The sequence below is a fragment of the Phaenicophaeus curvirostris genome, chromosome 1, assembly GCF_032191515.1.
Source record: "Phaenicophaeus curvirostris isolate KB17595 chromosome 1, BPBGC_Pcur_1.0, whole genome shotgun sequence".
NCBI classification, from domain to species: Eukaryota; Metazoa; Chordata; class Aves; order Cuculiformes; family Cuculidae; genus Phaenicophaeus; species Phaenicophaeus curvirostris.
Window position 1 is genome coordinate 9,634,608 of NC_091392.1, and position 24,368 is coordinate 9,658,975.

Sequence of the window (24,368 nt, forward strand, 5' to 3'; positions counted from 1 at the left end):
ACCCTTTCATCTACTGTGGGAATTGTTTGCTACTTGCTGTAGTAGAGTGAAGCCACAGCAGGCAGAAGGAGCAGACTGAATTTAGAAAGAAAGAATCTGGACTATAAATTTATTCTCCAAGCATAAATATTTCAAACAGCAGCAGCACTTGGAGATAGAGCTTAAATTTGCAGAGGAAAAAGGATACTCTCCACATCCATACACAGATTTTAATATATAGAATGTGCAATATACAAAAAAATATATAAGAATTTTGTTAGGGCTCACTCATTATCTTTGAGGGCTGCAGAAGTTTAGTACAGCAGAATAAGATTTTCATTGCCATTTGCAGGAGCCAGACTTTCAGTATACCTACTTTAAATTTCATGATAACTGCGAAACAGAATGAATTTTAATTAACACTAAGAGTTTTATCATGCTTATCCATGTAGAAAAATAAAGTAAGACAGGTCTGAAAATTTTCTTGATTAAAATTTAGTTTCTCTACTGAGAAATTTTCTTGCAAAAAGAAATTTTATTTCAGAGAATGGTCTTGAAATTATTGTTGCAATGTTTTGCTATCCATTATTCTGATTGTGTAACTGGTTACCTTCATGATATCTTACTGTATCTGTTCTCTAGCTAGGTGGCAGCAAATTTACCCCAAGACTAAATAAAGTAATAAAAATAGAGGGATTTTTTTGATAAGTATTTATAAATTCTGAAGTAGGTAAATATATTTAGTGCAAGTATCGTATTTTCAATTAGTAATCACCTGGCCACAAAAACATAGTTAAATAATGACTAGCCACTTGACCCATAACTGAATCATGACTGATAGACTTTCGTGAATGAAATGTTTTCTATTTTCTACAGCTTTCACTATAATAGGTTTTGATTTAGAATGCCTGAGAAAGACTGGTTTTCCTAGCAAGGCAAGTTAAATTTCTAGAAAGAAGTTCATTTATACTAGGTATAAATCACCTTGAATTTATACCAAAATAAGGACTTAGCTTGTGATCGCTGGTTACATGTAGACCAGAGAAGTCTGCATATTAAGAAAAAAAGAAAAAAAGAAAAAGAGAGATGATTATGTGTATGTGGCAAGTAGTCTCTTCTTACCTAAATTCTCCAGGCCACAAAGAACTCATCACCAACTAAGAAATGTCTTAGGGAAAGATCAATATTTCTGGCGCATCTGTGAAGTAGAGAGGAGAATTTTTCCATCACTTCTCCCACTGGACAGACAACTGATTCTTTACCAACAATCAGGATGAGCTTTAGGTTTATTTTTCATCCATATCATAAGAGGTGACTGACAAATTCAGGAGTGTTTCCAAATAATCCTTGAAGGACTTGCTCACCAAGACAGGATATTTTTTGGCAAAGAATTCATGCTAGTTCCTTTCATAACTGCATTTTCGTTGACAAAGGCTTCTTTCTGTAAGTATTGCTGTAGCAGAACTCTGAAGTGATAAGCACCACCAACAGGGATGCAAGAAGCAGACTGTTTGGTATGTAACATCACTTTCCTGCTATTACTTTATAGAGCTAAGTACCATTTGAAGGTGCAAGACCAGAATGTCTTACCTGCTGCCTTCTATGCAGCTACCTCTCTGCTTTTAAAGTGATAACATCAACTGCTGTTTTAAACTCTTCATCAGATATTGTACTCATTATTTCACTGGAAGCATTTTATTTTACTTATGTGGAAACAGGACTAATGCTGTTTGTATGCTTTACTGTATGCTGTGCATGGGTGAGCATCTCCTTCAGGCCTTTTGAGAAACCCTTGGTCAAAAAATATTCTAAAAGTGTGCAATGGGAATACTAAATATTATTAAAATTGCTGCCGTGGTTTTATTCATGTAGCTAGGCAAATATGATGAAGTTATAGCATGCAGCCAGTGTTAATTAGAAAAATTTTCATTTCTTAAAGAAATTCATAGCCTGCAGGGGTAAAGATGTTAATCTTTGTTTTACAGGAAAAAAAAACCCCAAACCCTCTTAGCCTGAGTATACTATTTTAAATGTTTTGTGTTGGTTAGTTAATTTAAGTAATCAGTTACAGATTCATGACTAAACATGAAAGAAAATGTTAAAAGAGAAAAAGAATTAAAATATTGCATTGTAAAAACCCTATAGTGCTTAGCTATGAGTCCAAACTCCTGTAAAGAAAGAACATAAATAACTTTAAAGAAACAATATTTGAAAAGATTTTAAAATAAACTCTGTCTTAAATTAATGAAAAATGTAAATTATCATCACCAAGTGTCAGTTTGCAGAGCTGAATGAGTTTACTATGTACTTCAGAAAAACTAAAAATATCACAATTCTCTCAGAGCATAATTTCAAAACAAAATATTTCCCGTCTATTGTTTCCCTACTTTTATCATCTCATGCTGACAAATTCCTTGATCTTGGTTCTTCTAATCTTTCTCAAGGCTACAAATTCTTATTTTGGAAGAAAGAGTTCACTTTGTTAATGAATTCAATTGAAGGCTGACTTCACTGTTTCTCCTTTAAGCAACTTCTGTTAGTTTTTTATAAAGCTATATATTAATATGTTGTCAGTCATGCTGCACCCCTTTGGCAAACTGTTTTATAGTAAACACTTCCCTCCCTCCCGCTGCCTTCAAAACCATATAAACCAAGAATGTATCATTACCTATTCAGTTGTTTCTTACTCAGTGATGATTTTCATGCCTGTAAAAATCACCTAACCAAAAGTATTTTGAGATACTTATGTTTTATAGAAACAACATTGAAAACAGAAGGAAAGGTTTCTCTGTTTTTTTATCAAGGTTTCCATGTGACATTTCTAGACGCTAGACCTTTTCAGAGTATTTGTGAATCACAGTGCATTATGATCAGGGGCCTGGAACTACTGTTTAGCCACACTGCTCTAGGTGAATATGTCATAGTGATGAATCTTTGTTTCTCTTCTAGTCTACTCTCATTCTTATTTTAGCTGTAATTTTGAGGACCTCTAGAATACAATGGCATGTCAAATGTTCCTTTTACAGTTTCTGTGCAAGTATCTACAGGGGATCTGTGACCACAAATATGTCAACAAAGTGATGCTTGCCAAACATCTTGGCCCTGGCATGATGCACACACAGCCTGTGTGTGTAGTTGCAAAATTTGGATCAGGCATGTAACTGAAAAATAGTTTTTGATGGAATAGAAGTTGACTCTCATCCTTAAATTACTTTTTATTAGTCTTAGGTGAAAGCAGATAATGACAATTATGTCATGTCTTGCTAACCTGTCTCAATATAGTACTTGGTATGCTTTAGAACCTCTTCGGTCACTCAGAATCTGCTCAACTCTTACTAAAAGTCAATGAGAGTCTTTCAATTACATATAATGACCTGAGATTTGTCCTTGAATATGGTGCAATGTTTAAGACTGAAACATCATTTGCCTGATGGAACTCTTTTGCATTTACCTCAAATGTTTCACAGTACAAAAAAAATGACGTTAACCAGGAGACAGCAATACCCTTTGCCATGTTGTCTCTTTGCCTTCCATGGAGAAATTTGGTGCCATAAAACTTTCTATAAATCACACACCTGTTACTGGTTGACTCCTAGTACTTAGATCTCTAGTATAAAGGAATAGATTAAAATCTTATTTTTTCAATGCTTCTACAGGTTAACATGAAGACAAGTTAACATGAAGTTAATCTGTAATAGTCTAATGGCAAAGACTAATTTGCCATATATGTGCAATATCTAGCTTCTAAAATTGTATTACAGCTCTTAGTTGAATTTTCTCACTATGAGCTCTCATATTAGAAACCTAATTGTGAAGGATAGCTTTCCAGTCAAGGAAGGCTGTATGACAGACGTGAGGGATTTTGTGCTTTGTGTGATCTTACCATACGGTTGAAAAGATCCCTATGAATATTAAATGTCAAAATACAGAAGAAATAGAAGGCCAAAAATTTCATTCATTAAAAAAAACACTGAAAACCAAATCAAATCAAACAAAGTCTGTTAGCCAAAACCAAGAGAAAGAAAATAATATCACTGACGCTTCCTCATATCCCTTTGGCCTGAGCAGATGATCTTCATTATTTATAAGAATTTGATGACAGGCAAATATAGTCCTCTTTAGACTGTGATTTGGCAGCAACAGCTAAGAAAATCAAGATGTTTATGATCCTTGTGAAATCATGTTGCTAACATTTCTACTTCATCAGTACTGAAGAATTTCTGGTTTCAGGCAAGTTGCTCTTTTAGAGTAGCACATGAAGTTTGTCCTCTGTTTCTATTTCTTTAAATCTTCAAAAATGTTTTTAGATACAAATTTAAAATGTTCTAAACTAGATCCCTCTAGTATGATGATGGGAATTTTTTTGCAAACTCTTTGCAAAATAATTTTCTAAATTAAGGAAGCAGTGTTTGGAAGACAGGCATTCAGTGATAAAAGACATCACTCCTCTTATGTCTTTAGTGTATCTATTCTCTCCTTCTTCTGTGTTTATTTTTATCTAAAGGATTCCTGACTTCATACTGTGAAGCAATTGGAGCTTCTGTGGGGAGTCAAACAATGGGCTTTTTACTGTTTCTAAGTTTGCTTTATAGGCTTTTTCTTACAACACATTTGTTTTATAGGCCTAGTAAAGTGGTGAATGCAACTGTAAATATATCTATTATTCGTTGATGTGCAATAAACATCACAGGGATTCTGGTCTTTTCTTATTTTGATCTTCCTGACACTGATGAAAGGAAATTGTACAAAATGAATGAAAAGTGCCTTAAACTGATTGCAGAAAACAACAGTTCCCAAGTACCTAAGGGTCAGTACCTTGTTTCTCTTTTAACAGATGGTTTCTCCCAGCGGTGTTACTAAAACTTAATAATAGTAAAATAATAGGTTGCTTGATGTGAGGGAATTTCTCTAGATAGCACTATTCACTGGGGTCATCACTGAAGGTCGTTTTTCAGCCAGACAGCTAAAGGTTAGCAAGTGTTGCTCAATTTCACGAGCTCCTAGAACTATTTATGATTAAGCTAAGTGCTTTCCCGTGGGTGGGTGGTAAAAGCCAAGAGTAAAGGAAAATGAACCCATTGCTTTATGTATTAAAAATTTCATCTCAGTTGATTGAGAATGTTATGATGCAAAGCTTGAAAATCTATGTTGTCTGGGAGCCCAGAAAGACATAAGCTGTCTTAGAGATAAAATTCTTATTAATGTTGCTGAAAAAATGTCTTGTCTTTACGTGCCTATGTTTACATGCAGTAAGCCATTGTTTTTTCCACTTATCTTAGGCATGTTCACCTCCTTCTGCATATTTTCAGGTTACACAAGCATCTGGGATAGTAGCCATTTCTAAACACAATATTGAGGAAGTGTTAAAGTATTCAGCGGGCTGAGTATTTATTATAGCTCAGAAACAGATTGCAAACAGTCCCAAGATTTTTATTGATTCCATACTATTCCTTATTGAGGACTGCAGCTTCTGTGGGTCAACACTCAAACACTGCAATGGGTTATTTCATTTCTAACATCCTTAAATTATTGAAAATAAAATGTTTTGCATTTAGAAGAGAAAATAATTCTCCAACAGCTTTGAATACAGCACACTGTCCTTAAATTCCACTGCTAAATATATGAAACCATTCATACAGAAACAGAACAGAGACCTTATTTCACTGTTAGTAAGGACAATAGCAAACCTCCAATAAACTTTTGTGACTAAAGAGTTGACAGCATATTCCTTGTTCCTGACTTTACTTTTGAAAAGGAACACTACATTTGGTTTATGCGCTTAAGCTGGACGTGTATTTCCATCTCTCCTGAGTATAGAAGGAGAATAGCGTTCAGCTCATACCAGAGGCCTAGCTTACATTCAGATAAAAGTAGATGACATGGATTTAGGATGAAAGTCTGATGATTGGTCTAGGATGTTACACATCCAGGGATAAAACCCTTTAACTGAGAATGACTTACTACAGAGCTTAGAAGCTGCAGCACTGTTGCCTTGATGAAGTATAAGTGAAGGTGTTACTACTAAGTAGCGAGTCTTTGATCTAATAATGGTTTGGAACATGAGAAGGAAAGTATGGTCACTTGAGCTGTGACTTGAGCAGTGTATGTGGCCACCATAGCTGCTGGACACAGATGTCTCCAGATCACAGTAATGGCTCGGATGTGTTCTCTATGTGCTTCAGTTCACAATACGATGACTTTATTTAAGCACAATATGCTGATTTAGGTTAAGTATGATATGCTGACTCTGGTTAAGCAGCTTTCAAAACAGATTAGTTTAAACTGATATATCATATTGAAACTATCATATTGAAATAGGTGAGCCTCCCACAGCTTCCTACCAGAGCTCAACTACTCCTTGGACAAAAAGCAGTAAAAACAAAGGTTATGTGCAAGCTGTTTAACTCGTGTCCACTGCAAACAAAGCAGACTTATAGACCATATCCTAAAACTTTGATTCTAGAAATACTTGATCACATGTGCATCCTTAATCAGACAAATGATTCCATTGATTAAAAGTTAAGTTAGTCTTTGTTTGCAAGATCAAAGTCTGAGGCACAGATTCTTTCTGGTCATTCCTGTAGTGTGATTGATTAAACCAATCATGACAAAAGTTGTTCTATTTTGCCTGTAACCCATGCATTACAAAGCAACATGAAATGCTGACAATTTTGATTTATGTGTATAATTTCAATTTCCTTTTTAATTTTAACACATTTAAGAAAAGGCTTGAGACTTGAAACTTTCTATGTTCCTTTTTTTTCTTTAACAAGGAAAATGGTATTTTCAGAAAATGTTTCTTTGACGATCTTATAACACACTATAATATGTATGAATATTTGTTATTTGCAATTGTGAAATAGATGTTACAAGTACTATACGTGGTCTCCGTAATTTTCTTGACACAGAACAACTTATTACTTTGTTAGAAAAGGCAACAAATTACTTCATAATATCAGTTTAATGGATTGTATTTTTTTCTTGTGGTTTCACATTTACTGCTTTAATGTGTAAAAACACTAAAATCCTTGAGCTGTAAAATTGGATCCCTGGGCTGCTGAAAGCTCCTTGTTCTCTTAATTTAAAAGTAAAACAAAACAGAAAATTTACAGCATGGAGATTTGAAAATAATAATAACTGATGTTTATACATTCTTGTGAAACAGCTCCTGAAGTGTGCTGTGAATTTGATAGTAGCATAGAAATTGTCTCCCACGGGATTGTTGAAAGGTGACAGACATATTGAGACATATTGATATCTGATACTTTCTCCTGGGAGCATTGCAGTCCCATGGGGAATATCTGAGAGTTAGAACTGAAATGTTTTAGCATGTTTTAGATTTTAAATGCTATAAACTATAAATTAACATGAAGAAAATAAATTTCTAATCTATGATGAAAAGGTGCTCCAGAGCTTTCCTGAATTAGTCATACATTACATCCATGACTGCAGTCCTACTATAACCTTGTTGGAGTGCTTTGGCTTCTGAGTTTAGCTGTTTGCAACACAATAGTAAGTTTCTACAGATGTGTAAAGTCTGTCCCTGTGGTTTTGCTTCATAAGTGTTTGGTTCCTCCATCAGTATAATCTACTCTTGCCAGACATTGTAATTTTGAAGGCAGAGGTTAGCTCTAACACCATCCACCTGAGTCCCATGCCTGTAAGTACATCACAGTAGCAAAGGGTAATAACATGTTTCTGTTGGCATCTTGGAGTTCTGCAGTTGCTTTCACAGGGATTATAATAATGCTGATAATACTTAGTTATTACAGGATTGTTTTCAGACTTTTAAAAATGCTTCTGAGAGCACTAAATAGTGGAGATAGATCCGGAGAGAAGTTTACGTAATTGGATTAGAAAACCTTAAGGCTGACCTTAGTGTTGTTGATTAGACAAGATTTATTTTTAACTGATCAGTACCTAACCTAAGCAGCTACTGCTTTTTACACTTGTGAATACCGCACATCTGCTGAAAATGTAGATGGTGACTCTCAATAAAGATCTCACAACTGATGGTAGCTGTCTTACAATAGTGAACTCCAGAGATCTGATGTGATGCTTATAGAAGTTATAGTATCTATAAAACATGTTGGTGTGCAGTTTTAAAACAAATCCTTTGATAATTAAAATATTTCTTTGAGGAAAGAAGAGTTACAGTGCTTTTGTTTCATTGAAAGTTCTTCTGTCAGGCTGATTGTACCACAATTGTTTCAATAATCTATTAGATCTGAGAAACCTGGATTCACTTTGAAGTTCTATGAAAACGTTTTGATGAGCCTCTGGGATCCTCAAATATTTAAGTCTTAGTAAATCTCATATTTTTATTTTACCCAGTAGAGTTATCTAACCTAAACTTAAGAATAAAATTTCATTTCAATTGCCTGTTGTTTTGCCTAGTTACACTGAATTATTTTGAGCCGTGTAACACCAGCAATCAGAAAGACACACCTCAATCAGAGGTAATCATTAAAGCAGAAAATAAACTGAAAAAAGAAAGAAATGTATTGTAGTCTCCCATATCCTCATATCTCTTGGGCTTTTTGCTTTCCTATAATGAAACAATCTGAGATCATCTTCTCTTTATCACTAGTTTTTTTAGTACCTCTAAATCTTAACAAATTGCTTAATCCTTCCAAAGTCATACTTGCCTTTCCTCATCCCTAGTGTTTTCTTACTGCAGCACATATAACGCTACCCTAGATCCTAAAGTCTCCCTTATAGCAACTGTCTCCCTTTCGTGTAATTTTCAACAGTATTCCTGGAACTCTTTATATTCATTAACCAGGTTTTTTTGGCTCCCTAGGTAGACAAAAAGTAACAGAACTGTGATTGTTTCTACATGCATTTGTTTACCATTCAGTTTGCATGTACTAATTGACCAGTTGCCTGCTAAGTGAGTTAACTGGATAATGACTTTGTTCTTCCTTTTGGTTCAGGAACTAATGGAGTATTTTCATTTCTTAGCTATTGATTTTCATGAAACTTGGGAAAAGCTTACGTTTTTTTAGACTTCCCTTGCTCCTCATCATTTTCCTAAGAAATCTGAAATTGGTCAGAGTGATCTCAAATGTCACAGGGAACAAACTGCTAAATGGATTGTGTCACCAATGAGCAGAGTGATCAGAAAAGCCTCATTTACTTAGGAAACTGGATTATTTCTTTCATCATATGAGAATCAAATAATCTTTACTATAATAGATCATCATCATCTCTTTTAGCCTCCCAAACTGACTTTTCTGTAGTGAAGTCAGAAAACCTCCTGGCAATGCAATTCTCTTTTCCAGTAGATCTATGGAATTCTCAGTCTCCTCTCATGTTGCAAGTAGTTTTTCTGAGGAAGTCCAGCTGATCACCAAGCACAATTTAGGCTGATGATATCTTCTTATTACACAAGTTAAAGGCACGTCTGCTTTCTTAAGGCTTAAAAATATTATAAGTAATACGTATGTGGGATTTTTTTGTCCTATACTGACATTGGGGACAGTGCAATGAATGAATATTTGGAAAAGATGTGTTGTGGCATTCTTTGCTTTCAGATTGTTTAGGATTATAATCACAGCCTTTCCCTGTAGGAGGAGTCCAAGGGGAGTCTTGGAGACACACACATATGTGGAGCTTTCTGAGAGAGAGAATATTAAAGCACAAGACCGGGGAATGAAGAAGACTGCCCAGGTCCATATAGTGTTAGAGGAAAAGAGCATCTGGAAAAAAAAGAGGCTTGTAAGGTCTATATGGGTGTGGAAGATGAAAGAATATTTACTACTAGTACTACTTACTGGTCTAGTGACTCAAGGCTTTCCCTAATCTAAATCAATTCCACTATGTCAGTATCAGTGTGTTTTCACCAAAAGACTTGGTAATATGAACACTTAAAAAAAAATATCAGGCTAGCTGTAGTCGCATGTGGACAAGAAAGATTATAAATAAAATCTACGAGTATCTGAGCATGTTTTAATTTAGGAGTAATAAAAAAAATCTCTGTTTATTTTTATATTATCTTAGATGGTGTCACACTCAGTTCTGAGTGACAAACTATTAATAAATTGTTTCATATTGTGGTAACAGGGAGTTTTACATAGCAGTAAACTCCAAAGTACTTAGTCACAGCAGCATTTTATTTAAAGTGCTTTGAGAGACTGTCAGATAAATTAACATTTTTCATGTTATTGATTGTGTTGTAAATACATTCCAAAAATACTAATGTGCTGATAAAACTACATTTCTTACTAAGCTGCTGCCATTTATTCTTTTATGGTGCTTATCTAGACGCTGTTAATTCATTAAAATTTTGCAGATAATTTAGGAATGGAAAAATAAGCCTTGTTTCTTTCAATAACCAAAACCAATAGCAACACTTTTAAAGAGAAAAAGGCAGGGGGTGTCTTTCAATTCTAGTCTTTAAATGAATACTTATTTTTCCTAGCATTTAAGTATTTAATTCAAAACTTCTATAGGAAATCCTAGCAATGCTGAAACTTCCATATTAATAAATTGAGATACAATATTATTCTTTGAAGTCCTAGGCACAGAAATCTAAATACTTTTAAGAATATAAACATTAGTTTTTAAAAAATATAATATTCACCACAGCAGAGAATTCTTGGAAACAGACACCACAAATATTGGAAAAAATCAACAGAAAATTGGACGAACTTTTTATTTATTTATTGAAATATTACACACTTATGTGAAAAGTCTGATCTTCCATTTTGCCTGCCTTTTTGATAAAAGTCAATAAGTGCTAACAGCTCCTTAATACATTATCAGTAAGCTTAAGTGATACTTTTCTCCAAGGCCAGAGGCTTATCAATGTCATTTGAAACAAATACATCTTGAACAGGTTTTTGCTTAAATTGTTGTGGTGAAGGACAATTTCAAGAAAATGTTCAGTTGCTCATTTATTGCAAAGTAGTTCAGGTGACACGTGTCCTTTTGCATGCTATTTCTCTGTTTTGAGCCGAGTTCCTCAGATTTCACTGTAGCTTTGCAAAACAAATGTAGGACTCAGGAACACAGTCAGTTTGCAATGAATTAGCAAGTATTGTGGCATCTGAGTGCACATTCATGGCCTGCAGCAAATATAAATTAAGGCAACTTCACAGAATCTTTGTAATTTGGGACCAAAATTACTTTGATTCTGAGGCATCCAGTTATCACAAGTCTGCTGATGCATTTTAACTTGTCATCGCATCATAACTTGGTCACGCATCAAATCCTCATCAGTTCATCTACTGCTTCAGTGCTGTGCTTCAGACATGACATTGTCAACATCCTATGTCTTCCAATACAAAAACCAGGATAGTTTAGGTTGTGTATGAGGAAAAAAGTCTTCACCAAAAGATTTATGAATCACTGGAACAATCTCCCCAGGGAAGTGTTTGAGGCTGCCCAGGGAGGTGGTTAAGTCACCTTCCCTGGAGGTGTTTAAGGCACGGGTGGATGAGGTGCTGAGGGATATGGTTTAGTGTTTGATGGGAACGGTTGGACTCGATGATCCGGTGGGTCTCTTCCAACCTGGTTGTTCTGTGATTCTGTGATTCTGTGAGTCACCATCCCTGGAAGTATTTAAAAGATGTGAAGACATGGCGCTTAAGAACATTGTTTAGTGGTGGTCTTGGTAATATCAGGTTAAGGGTTGGACTAGATGCTCTCAATTCTAAATAAATTCCTAGGTAAAATTTATATTGCTAAATTTAAAGGTTATATTTCTGAGGTACTGTTCAGATTATCCACATTTTACAGCAGACAAAAGCTTTTTTCTGTCCTTTGATAATCTGGAAACAGAGTGACATAATCAAATGGAACAATTTATCATTCATGACTACTGAATAAGTAGCATGCTTTTGTTTTCCCAAGCTGAGCATTTCTAAATTGAATACCCCTTTTGTGCCTGTTTCTGTGTTAAAATCATATATTTATAATGATGATTGATGATATGCGGGATTTGTTCTGAATTATAAAAATTTGTGCATAATGAATTCAGAAATATCTGAAGACTAATGCATTGTGTTCTGTGTTATTTTAAGATTAACTTGTCTTTAGGCTGATAACCACATATTTCTAGAAAAATGTTTCATAGAAAAAAAGAAAGGGCAAGACCTCTCTACTTACATATATATCATATTTGTATTAATTTTTGTTATTCGTTAAGGTCAGTTGAACAAAATTTGAGCTATATATCACATGCTAAAGCTCAAGTTCAGCATATTCTCTGAACATTTGTTTGGGACTTCTGTGAGCATATCCTCTGACTTTTTAGTGTTTCAGTTGGCTGAGACTCTTCATATCTTTTCCAATTTTTAAGGGAACTTGTGTTTTTGGAAGCTTAATTAGTTTTTTTTTCACTGAATTTTCACTGCAAAATCAGGACAGAACTAGTTCAAATATCACAGCCCAAGCTGGGCTTTTCATTTTTTTTGAAGTACTTCTAAACTTGGCTTTGGTTTTCTTGTATGAATGAAGATCAAGTAAAAGACCAAATTAACAGTGTAGTGAAGAAGTGCAATCCTTTCAAACATTACTTCTTTCTTTCTGTTCATGCCTAATTAAATCTCCTCAAGCTATTAGAAGTATGCTGATGAATTTATGCTGATGAATTTATACTGCCTGGAAAGTAAAGCTGAGTTTAGTCCCTGGTGGTTACTAATCATATTCAGGCAGAGTATTCCCTTCTGAGTCATGAAAGAGTATGACTAAGTAATTTTTCTGGGGTTTTGTGCATCCACAGTTGTTTATGATTCTACAGTGTTTACCATATTATCTATTCCTATATCCATATAGTGACATGCACTTTGGATCTGTGGTTGCACCCAAACTAGAAAAAAAATAGTATGTGAGCATCCTCTGAAATAAAGCCAGGAAGGCAGGAAGAATGGGAGAAAGTCATTCCCTGCCCAGCCTCAACCCCTCAAGGGGTAAAAAGAAAGCAACAAAACCAAACCAATAAACTAAAAAATAAAAAAACCCAAACCCAAAACCCAACACCAAAACTAACTACATCTGAAAAACCACAGGAGATTGATTCATGATAGTACAGATTAAGGTGAGAATCCACTGTCCAGGCCATCACAGCAGAAAATCAGAGAGCCACAACTGAAGATTTTCATCCAGACTGATAGATCAATATTAGTCACATATTGACCTATGTTAGAGGTATATTTACATGCAGTCCCATGTTACAGAGCTAGACACACATATCCACTGAAGAAAATGGAGGTCTTTCTAATCTTTCAGAACTGTAATCAGTGGGGCAGATGAGTTATCTTTCTCAGTAGGACACTTTTAATCTAACTAAAATGCTAACTGTCATTCTGTGAGATCATAATCCTATATTTGAGGTGGAAATAAACATCTGAGAGACTTGTGGGAAAGATCTCATGGCAGATGTCTTGTTGCTTTTTCCAGCTGTTTTTACATTAGAAACTGCAGCCTCTTAGTTTTCCTCACCTATGTTCTAGGAAAATCGTAAACACACTCTATGACTAAAATATAGGGGGACTGACATTTTAAAACTAAGTATTAGCAAAGAGAATAGAATCCTCCAAAACAATTACTTTGTTGAAATGAAAACCAAAGCAAAGAACAGCAATGTTGTGGGACATTAAATATTTAGATAATTTATCTAAACATATCTGCTATTTCCCTCATGCCTTGTTTTTACCCTTGTCATTAAAACTAGGATCAGAAATAGAAGTGTGACAATATTCTAGAGGCAGATCCAGAGTTACAAAAAATCTCTCAGATACGATTTACTACGTATATTCATCCCATCTTAAATCAGGCCAATAAGTCCTGACATTGATAGTTCTGCACTTGGGAATACAATTTGAAGTAAGAAATTTTAGGAATAATTGGCTATTTGAAACTGCTGGAATGGAAACTAATGTTGCCTTTCTGCATCTACAGTTGGTCATCTCAGGCTGGCATGCATAAGCACATTGAAAACAGATTTGAACTGAAGAACTATGCCGCATTACACTGCTTTATGCTTTGATAGAATCTGACACAACCTTAAATGTCAACTTCTTACTTGGCATGATAAATACAACTTCTCAAAATAGCTTTTTTTTTATACGGCCTCACATTTGATAAGGAGATATAGGTTTCTCTTTACTTGAAGTATTTTGCTATTATTGTTCTGATTATTATTATTAATTCAAATAATAGCAATACCTGCAGAAAATATCCAGGCCCACCTCAGATAGATTCAATGCAGATAAAGCAGATCATGCATATGTTTATGTATTTTTGCTTTTATGTTATTCCTTAGTAATACACAGCTTGACCAATTGGAAATAACACTGAACAACAATGAAAGAGACCTTACAATTTTTTTACACACAATCTTGCTAAAGCTGTATCTTTGATTAAATGTAAACGTAAATGATGGTAAACATTAATACTGCATCATTTCTAAAGATGTAACAATAATAAATATCGATATAAAATAATCTTCTAAAACTATTCTAACTTTTCAGACCATGTGAAAGATCTTTAGAGGCAAAGTCCATTTACTGCATAGGTCTGATGTGAATATCTTGTCATTTATTATCTATTTCTTATAGTGGTTTGAATTTCATAATTAAGTAAAACTAATGTGTGTTGTGTTTATTTAATATTGTATTTTACAGTGTGTTATTTTGATACTTATATAACATGATAGCTGTTTCCCTGCTCTTGCAAGTAAGTAGCTTGAAAATTTAATTTTTCGCTGTGACTAAACTGAGATGTAACACTCTACAATCTGTAATCCTTGTATAGGTAAATATTATATTTTCAATACCATACCTTAGTGTTTAAAGAAGGTTTCCTTATCATTTTAATACCACTTGAAGTTCTAAAACCAGGTTCCTTAATCCTATGGGTCTGTCTGGAAAATACATGAACTGTTATAATATGAACGTCAGCATATCTTAGCTGAGTAACCTTTGGAGTTCACTCTGACAGGAAGAGCTATTAACCACTTTGCCCGTCTACTGTCAGTAAATCCAGACTTTCAAAAGATGCTGCAGACCACTCTATGACTTAAGCAACAAATCTCATGTTTTCAATTTTCTCTTCATTTTTGAGTAGCCTGCAGGACACTGAAATCCTGGACAGTGTGCAATGATTGTCGTTCAATACAAACAATTGAGAAGCAGAGATCCCTGGTGTTTCTGCTTTCTAGGGAGTAGACCCATGGAATATAGCCAGCTTCCTGAACTATTAATTAAATCTAGGATATAGTTTTCTACTTCACTATAGATCAGTTAGTTTATCATTCTTTCGGATACAACCCCCCCACATCTGTCCACATGTCACAGAGCAATATTTTTTTTCACCCTGTATATTGAACTAACATATGTCTTTCACCATCAGGAAGTCCTGTTGTTCGCCTGCAGTGATAAGTAGCTACACTTATTCAGAGAGAATGTGATGTTCACACTTTAAAAAAGCTGGTCATTTTTCTTTTTCCCCTACTCAGTGTATTCAGTTGATCAGCGGAATTCTGTTTTAACAAAAGAAATTGTAATGCCTGCAATCTCCAACACAATTACCCAGAAGTGGTGCCTGCAGAGCACAAAGTCGATACCAGTATTAGAAGAGTTTGTTTAGGAGATTGCACAACGTGGTTTGCAGCAGCAATTGTTTCAATAAGAGTAGGTCTTGTCTCAACCTGTACATCTTGATTGATTGTGAAAAGATGTTTTGGCAAGTGTGTAACAATAACCCCTGAGCAAATTTTGTCCACACCTGGCTGTTTCTATAATTTTTCTACATAAGGGAAATCTGAAGAATCTGAGAGAAATTGTGTGATCTGTCTTAACTCTTTAAATATTGGTATAAACATCGTTTCACAACTTCTGTCTGATAAATCAATATAAAGTTTGTAGCTGTACAGTAGGAATCAGGGCTGATAACATTGATGACCATTTTATTCTTTAATGAATGCCCTTATGTAAAATAGGTCTAATAAACACCTGGCATTTCAATCATCGTACTTCAAACACCTTTTCTTCTGGAGTGACTACACATTTATTCATGCAGCAAATATTTCAATAAGGTCATACTTTTCTTCCCTCTGAAAGAATAGTTTTCCAATTTGAGATAATGAGCAACCCAGGAATTAAAATGTTTCTTGCTATGGTACATGTGCATAAGTTTCTATATAAAATTTCTCTGCTTATACCAGGTACTGGGGTTTCCCATTACTCAGTTTTAGTATAATCAGGCCAACTACTGTTGTCACTCAGTGTAAATTAGATTGTATTGAAATTGCAAATCCTTTGTGATTTACAGTACTATTCTACATAAATTGATGTATCATCCACTTTGATTTCACCATTTTACTTAAATGCAGGTTCAGCATACCTACTGCTTCCTTAGACTTGCAGAAATTAAATACAGTATTTTGTCTTAAAAAGATACTAAAAATGTAATCAACTGAACTGGAGTGCACCAAATATTTTTTTCTATATCAAAGAGAACACAGTCCTTATAAAAAATACCCATCATTCTGGCAAAGATGAAACTCTCACAAGACCAGCTGGAAGAAAAATCAATTGGAAGCATGTTTCCAGTCACATTAAATTTTCTTCACCTTCAATTCCTAGAGAAATTTCTAGTCACTCTCTCTTGAACTACAAAACAGTTGTAAAAAGGAAAAGCTGTAACAAAGTCATCCTGCATGAGCTGATATGGATTAATATTTTTTTATGCCAGCAAAGTGTATATTTACCCAGAAAGTTGAAATGAAAGAGAATGGTGGGCATAATTACTGTAGCTCTGGATTAGCTTAATAGACTCAAATGAGGTTTTTGCAAGAGCCAGTGGAGGCCTTTGTTCTGTCTGTGACCTGATATACCAACTAGGAACAACCTCTCCTAAAAGCTGATATCTGCTTGAAGTTTTCAAACTCTTGTATTGAGGGAATCATCAGTTGCTAGCAACTGCGGTGCTGTGCTTATCCTTCCCACTCAATCTTAGGCATCTGTCCCTAATCCAGCAGGGAATGATTTATTCATTAAGTTTACTGATAACATGAGTCAGTAAATTAAAGATAAACTCTCCATTGTGTTAGATATTGCACAAATATGTATTAGAAGAAAAAAAAGGGGGAAAGTAAAGGGCTGAAAACTCATCTGTCTCCCAATTTATATGGAAGTGCCTAAACAGCAATTAGGAAATCCTGCTGCCTATCTGGAAGATTGTTTTCACAGCTACTGGAGCCAAGTTAGAGGCTATGAGGCTTTTGAATTTCAAGCCTAAACTTACCACTTGTCTCAATGGATATTGATGCATAATTTTGCATGCTTGTCTATATCTAGATAAATGTTGAAAACTGACCTCACTAATTGATATATGCAGAAATAGTATATGTCTATTCAGCTTCATAATTTTATTTAGTCTTTTTTTAGCTGATATGACGATATCATTCTGGGTTTTGGATTCTCATTATAATTTTTGGTTATACAATGTTATATATTATATATTTTGGTTAAATAATGTTAAAGTTTTCTCAATAAATATGTATGTCTAAACACAAATATTTATCTGGTGGTTCTTATATATGGCATTTCCTACGAGATATATCTGGTAAAAGAAAACATCTTTGCATATCTCTATTTAAACAGTACAGCCTGCACTGTGCACAGGATTGAGACAGATTGTTAAAATGTTTTCTTATATCCTTCAAATTTCTGGGACATTTCTTGCTTGACATAATTCAGTCCAGCTCTGACGAATGCATAGGCATGTACAGACTTAGTGCAATTTCACTGCCAATAGACTTCTAATTTATAAAGTCAGTTCTGACACCCTTTCATCATTAATGTTCAGTTTTCATCTAATGCACTTTTTTTGTTGGACTTTAAGCAAACATATGAAATATATCATTTTAGCTGCTACTGCATGCCTGAATTTTAAAAGACAGAAAAAAATGTAGGAAGTTTTATCCTGTTTAACCACAACATATTTTTTTACCTCCTCAAGGGAAAAAAAGTGATTCTGGTTGAAAAGGATACTCTGTTATGTATAGCATAATATTTTCTCTGACTTTAATGGATTTCACTGTTTTAGAAAGCACTGGAAATGGAAAACTTCAGATGCTAACAACTAAAATCATATCATATTGTTTTTATTAAAAGCAAAAAAATCTTGAGAAAAGAGAGCAGAGATAAGTATAGATTCAGCAGTGTTCCTTTCTCTGAAAAGAGACTTCCAGGATATATTTTCTTTAGACATCTATGTAAGTATGCTTAATTAACATACTCAGAGATATTTAATAAGAAAAAATTAGTTTTAAATTGAGAGAAGCAACTCTCACTTTAATAGTTTGTGCAAATCTAAGGACTCTGCATGCGTTCATTTTTTATAAAGCATTAATGTGATTTGATATCTGATATAACAACTGAAGAACTTTCTGGGATCCATATAGGTATGCTTTAGCATTTTTAGCATCATTCCCAATTATGTTTTATATTCAGGTCTTCCAAATACTGCAAGTACATTTAAGATGCTGTGTCAGGAATATCATAGAATTTTAACAAGAGATTCCACTCAGTCCATATGGACTTCTAATAACTGTTAACAGTCATCCCTACTGATTTACTGCTTTGTAAAATGTAATTACTAAAATGAATTGATTTTGAAATTATTTGTGAAAAGGAACCTTTGATGGAAGTATCCCAGCAATTGAATTCTTGATAGAAATTTTTCAATTCATAAAAATTTTAAGATATATTTTCCACAAGGAAATTGAATCAGCACCTGAATTTCTTTTCAGGCAAATGCAACCAAAACCACCCATACACTACTCTTTAATTTAGCTATTTTCTTTAGTGTTAAACACTAGCCTACTCTTCCTGTTGGTGACATGCATTTTTAAAGAAGTGTCTGATCATAGGCTTGGAGCCTTGTTTGGCTTGAGTAGATTATAACTAAATACAATATAACCATAAATCAGCAACTCTACATGTGTGACTTTATTACTGAAGCATTCATGTAAACGTTTTCAGTGAAAGCTGTGTCATTTCAGTGACCAAGTCTTTATCTAAGACTTAAATACCTTTGAAAATCCTACCATTAACTGTTGAACTTTTCTAATGAATATTTTCTGAAAGTACCTATGTACTTCTCAGGTTATATATAATGTAGCCCTTTGAAATACACTTGTCTTTGAGAAGGAGAGAACAGGCTATTTTCAAGTGATATTCCTTAACTATTCAAATAAACTAGTCGAACTTTTTATCATTTTAAGTACATATCTTTTTGTTACACATGTAGCAGTTTAACAACATTATTAATTATCTTCTTGTGAGAAAAAGTATTAATAAATTATTGTAAGAAAAGTATGAATTATTAAAAGGCAGCTGTAAAAATTACTATATTTATATCTGGCAACAAAATCTAGCACAGCTTCTATTTATTATTTTGCCTAAAATGCTTTATAGATATATTTTGAATTATATTATCAACCATATATCAGTGTTGTATCAAATGCTCATAAACATACAAATTTAAAGCACAACAATATGCATTTCTAAGATTAGTTGAATTACAATAGTCTGGCATATCTATATTTCTTCAGTTATTAATATCTTTAATGTTATTATGGCCTTTTTCTACAATGGATGTAAGATGAGGGTGACATTTGTGCAAATCTGTAGCAAGAATCTTCTGTTCCTAAGAAGCAAAACTAGCTTTTGTCTGAAAATATCAGTTTTGGTTGCATATCCATATACTGCCTACTCTTGCTGGAAAAAGGAAGTATTAGAGTGATTTACTACTATTTTAGCAGCATCCATAGGATTTAATGAGATGACTCTCATCTTTTTAATCTTGTAATATAGTAAACCCTAACTTTAAAATGTTATTCTTTTGAGCATTTAATTCAGTTTTTATATGCATAGGTCAAATTCCTTATTATATTGGTTTAATCATGCTGAAAAAAATGGACTTCTCTGCATCTTGTATTGCTGGACAGACATTAATGACACTATGTGATTTACACAGGCAAAATATGGTTCAAAATCTAGCTTCTGAATTTATAATCACACAGTACAGAAGGCCAAACACAATCATATGTATGGTTATCTGCAGTTTCTTGGAGACAGCCATTTGGCATCACTCACATTGACTTTTGAGCCATTCATTTTTAACAAGATATATCCTGTTTTCTCTTTACATTAGTAATCAGATCTGTAAAACTGCTTTGGGGACCCCACATTCAGTCAGGAACTAATTGACTCTTAAAACTTTTCCTGCTACCAAGAAACACAATCTAATTTTGGAAGTAGGTCATAGTCTGATCTTAGAAACCCCTAATCATGGTTTTATAGTTGGGTGGTCAAAGCCTTACATCCTTTGTTTCTATTTAACTGAACTGAGTTTAATTTCTATGGAAACCAGAATGATAATGAACTAAAGCTAGCAGGTTATTCACTCAGTTTCAACATAGGTAATTATAACATTTCTAAGACAGGTTGGCATATTCTTGCTTGGTTCTGAAATATAACACTTCTTTTTGTAAATAAAAAGCTCATGTTTTAATTTTATTTTACTGTTTGCAACAGAATTGGGTAATGGCAGGGGCACCAGAAAATTAAGTTTTTAACATCGGTCTGTATATTGATCTGATAATTCTGTATTCTTACATTTTACTTTTCAGTACCCTTCATATTTGTCTGGTGTCTTGTAAAGCAGTAAAACAAAAGTTATATGTGTTTGCAAATTCAAATAAGAAAGAAAAACATTCTACAGAGATGAGAAAAATGTATATATATCTACTATACGTTTTTTACTTTTCATCTTTGAACATAGTCAGAACACTATGATTTATGAATGGGAATATGTGCATTGTTAGAGAATTCAAAATTCATCTTACCTGCAGCCTAAACTTAGACCGGGATTTGGTTTTGCATTGCCAGAAAACAATGAAGGAATTCTTGGCAACATTTATATATATCTTTTTAATATGCTAACTTTATGCCTGTGGTAACTGCTGTTTTCAATGACATCCCTGAATAATGACATTTAAGCTTGGTCCTGGAGTCAAATGGTTCCATACAAGGTCATTGACTTAGGAGTTCTCCTTGTAATCAACACTTTTAAAATATTAAAGAACTACTTGTCTAATCCTAGAATCAATCATAGAATTGTTTGGATAGGCAGGGACCTTAAAGATCACCTAGACACAACCCCCTTGCCATGGAGAGGGACAACTTTCATGAAATCAGGTTCCTCAAAACCCCATCCAACCTGACCTGGAACACCATCTACTCTGAGTATCCTGCTCCAGTGCCTCACCACTCTCACTGTAAAAGATTTCTTCCTAATATCTAATCTAAATCTTCCCTTTTTCAGCTTAGAACTTTTACACTTCATCCTATCACTACACTCCATAATAAAGACCCCTCCCTGTCTTTCCTGTGGGTCCCCTCTAAGAGCTAGAAGGCTGCTATAAGGTCTCTGTGGAACCTTTCCTTCTGTAGGCTAAACAAGCCTAACTCTCTCAGCCTAAACAATGCCTACTTTGGAAAAGATTACCAACATTCAACATTGGAAAGGTCACCAACATTTCATTTCCCTTTCATTGATTTTCTCTCTACTTTTTGTAGGTTTTAAGCTACAAACCCCATTTAGTTTTGGAGATCTTTGAGTTCCTTACTTAGAACCAGAAAGTTCCATTTAGGGAGCAGCCACAATAAAATTTTTCATATTCTTACTTACTGATAAAGGTGCCCGCTCTTGAAAATATTACCATTATTAAATAACTAGGAGTGCAATTTTTTTACACACTCCATACTGTTTGATACTCTCCTAATAAAACAGATGCTCTATTCAGCCCACTGTACATACACACTGCTGAAGTTTTTTAATTTTACATATACAGACAGATCAGTTCCATTACTTTTTCCTAACATTTTTATATAGCTGTGAACTCTGACTTATGTCTTGCTCTTTAATCTTTCTTTAACTTTACTTTGGGCGTTTTTCTTCAGTACCTGGTCATTGACTACTGGGAAGTACTTCACCAGGTGACCATCATCGATAAATATTCACACAGCTCTAGTGAACATTAAACATATACAATGACCAAAAAAGATGAAACAAAACCAGTCAAAACACAAGGAGCAAGAAGAATACAACATTAAGACTTTACCTGGATACCTACTGTAAAATCTGCTGAACACTATCCTCCGTGAAACAGTTGTACTAATTCACTGCAGTCAGGTGGTATCTGGAATATCATTTGTATATCAATTAATTTTAAATATACAAAGCTTTTCAAAGCTAAACCAGGCTATTTTTAATTTATTTTGGAAATGTATTTTTAAAATATTAGTTTTATCAGGAACTGTAACAGTATTTAGGAACACTGGAAACAGAGAAGGGAATTAAGACTTTACTAGTAATTGGAAAATATGTCACATTCGATTGCTCATCTCTAGAAGAAACAGAGCTTATTAAAAAGCAAGATGAGAGTACAATTTAAAAAAAACCCAACCAAACAAGAGATTTAGTCCTCATTATCTGCTGTGGTTAAAAGCTAGCTGGAATGGAAATACAGTCAGTATGAAAAGTGAAGATATAAAATGACAGTTTGAAATTATACATAAGTAGCCTTGTTCAAGCAAAAGAAAAATTAAAAAATTTGATATTGTCAGAATGACAGAGATGCTTACAGTTGGAAGTAAAATCTAACATTTCGTAGCATTATACTCTGGATGTTTTTTGAGTGGTAGTGAAGATTAAATTATTTTAAATTATACTTAACTATTATGGACATTAATTTCTGTATCACAACTATATGCATTTTGACTTTATTTTTCCTTTGGAGACCTCAGAGCATTTTAGAAGATGTGCAAGTCTCATTAAATATATAGTGTGCATTTATGAGCCATCTGCATGGTTTACTCCTTTGGAAAGCCAACACGCGTCTTCTGTATTTATATAATTTTTGGTGCCCTCTTGAAGACAGAGGTCAAAACAACAACTTGCTTGTGCATAGCAACCGTGAAAAGCCAGTTTAAGCTACCCATGTTAGTGCCACACCTGAAAAATTATTAGCCACTTGTCTAATTTATTGAGAAAAGTAACAGGAACGTGAGAATCTCATATCCCACTCCCCTTCCCTTCTTAGCTAAAACACTTTTGCAGTCCAACACATTCTCCTCCCATGTTTTTCCAACCCCTTGGAGCTCTGGAAGCTACAGTAACTCTCTTAGTCAAGCTTGTATGTTTCTTATTATAGAAATATTTTCTAGTAGAGATATAATTTTCTTGAAACAGAGCCATATCGTTTGCAAAGTGTACAGACTTTTCCAGTGGAGGCATCTTTAAGAAAAGCATTTAAAAAAAATCAGAGAGAGACATCTTACGGTGTCTCCGACTAGTCCCAGGTGCTATAATTTAAAATCTATTCAGCTGACGGCCCTCAGATTTAATTTGGGATTTTTTTAAGTCACAAAGTGACTATTCTTCACAAGTTATTTAATCAGTAATTTTACGTAAAAATGATTATAGAAAATATTTGAGAGTTATATTCCATTTGTTGAATTTTTTTATTTGTTTGTCTTACATCTTTATCAATTTTGCATGATAATCAGAAACAATTTACAGTTGAGGAAAGCTGAATTTTGGCAAGTTTTATCATAATGGACGTAATCTTGGAAAGTAACTGTCCAGAAAGGAAATATTCTACAGTAAGGAGCACTAACATTAAATAACTATAGGACATATTTTCTTTTCTTCTCTCTTTTCTTTTTCATAAACAAATGCCTCATTAGGGCCAGTGATTATTAGAAACTTGATTTTAGAAGATATTTAGACAAATATGAGACAATGAAAGAACAACACAAAAGATAAATCCTGCTTCTCTCCTATAAGTTAAATTGAATAAAACTGGAATAAATTATGTGTACCGCTACTGGATATTAGGAAAAAAATAATTCAGTGAAAAGATTGTCAAGCATCAGAACAGGCTGCCCAGGGAAGTGATTGAGTCATCGTCTATGGAGGTATTTTAAAGATGCGTAAATGTGGTGCCTGGGGTTATGGTTTAGTCATGAACTAGCAGTTTTAGGTTAAGGATTGGACTCAATGGTCTTAAAGGTCTATTCATACCTAAATAATTCTATGATTCTATGAAATTTGAATGCTCCACTACCTGAGACTCTTGTTCTCTGCAATGAAGACTAAGGCCCTGTACTAGTGCACAATCACCTTTTACAAGTGTAAGTTATGTATCTCAATAAGCTGTAAACAGCTATCGTTCTGCCAAATATACTAGTTAAAGTCAGAAACTATGTCAGGAATTGTACTATTCTAGTCGGTCGGAAAAAACCCACAACAACATATTCCCAGCCATCAGGTAACTGACAGCTTCAGACAACTGCAAGACAGGACTA

The 24,368-nt window shown here is 34.1% G+C and overlaps 1 protein-coding gene across 1 annotated transcript in view; it reads left to right on the forward strand.

Moving 5' to 3' along the window:
* Positions 1-24,368, forward strand: part of SEMA3E (semaphorin 3E) — a 141,344-nt gene that overhangs the window by 4,595 nt on the left and 112,381 nt on the right. The gene's annotated exons all lie outside the window — the stretch shown is intronic.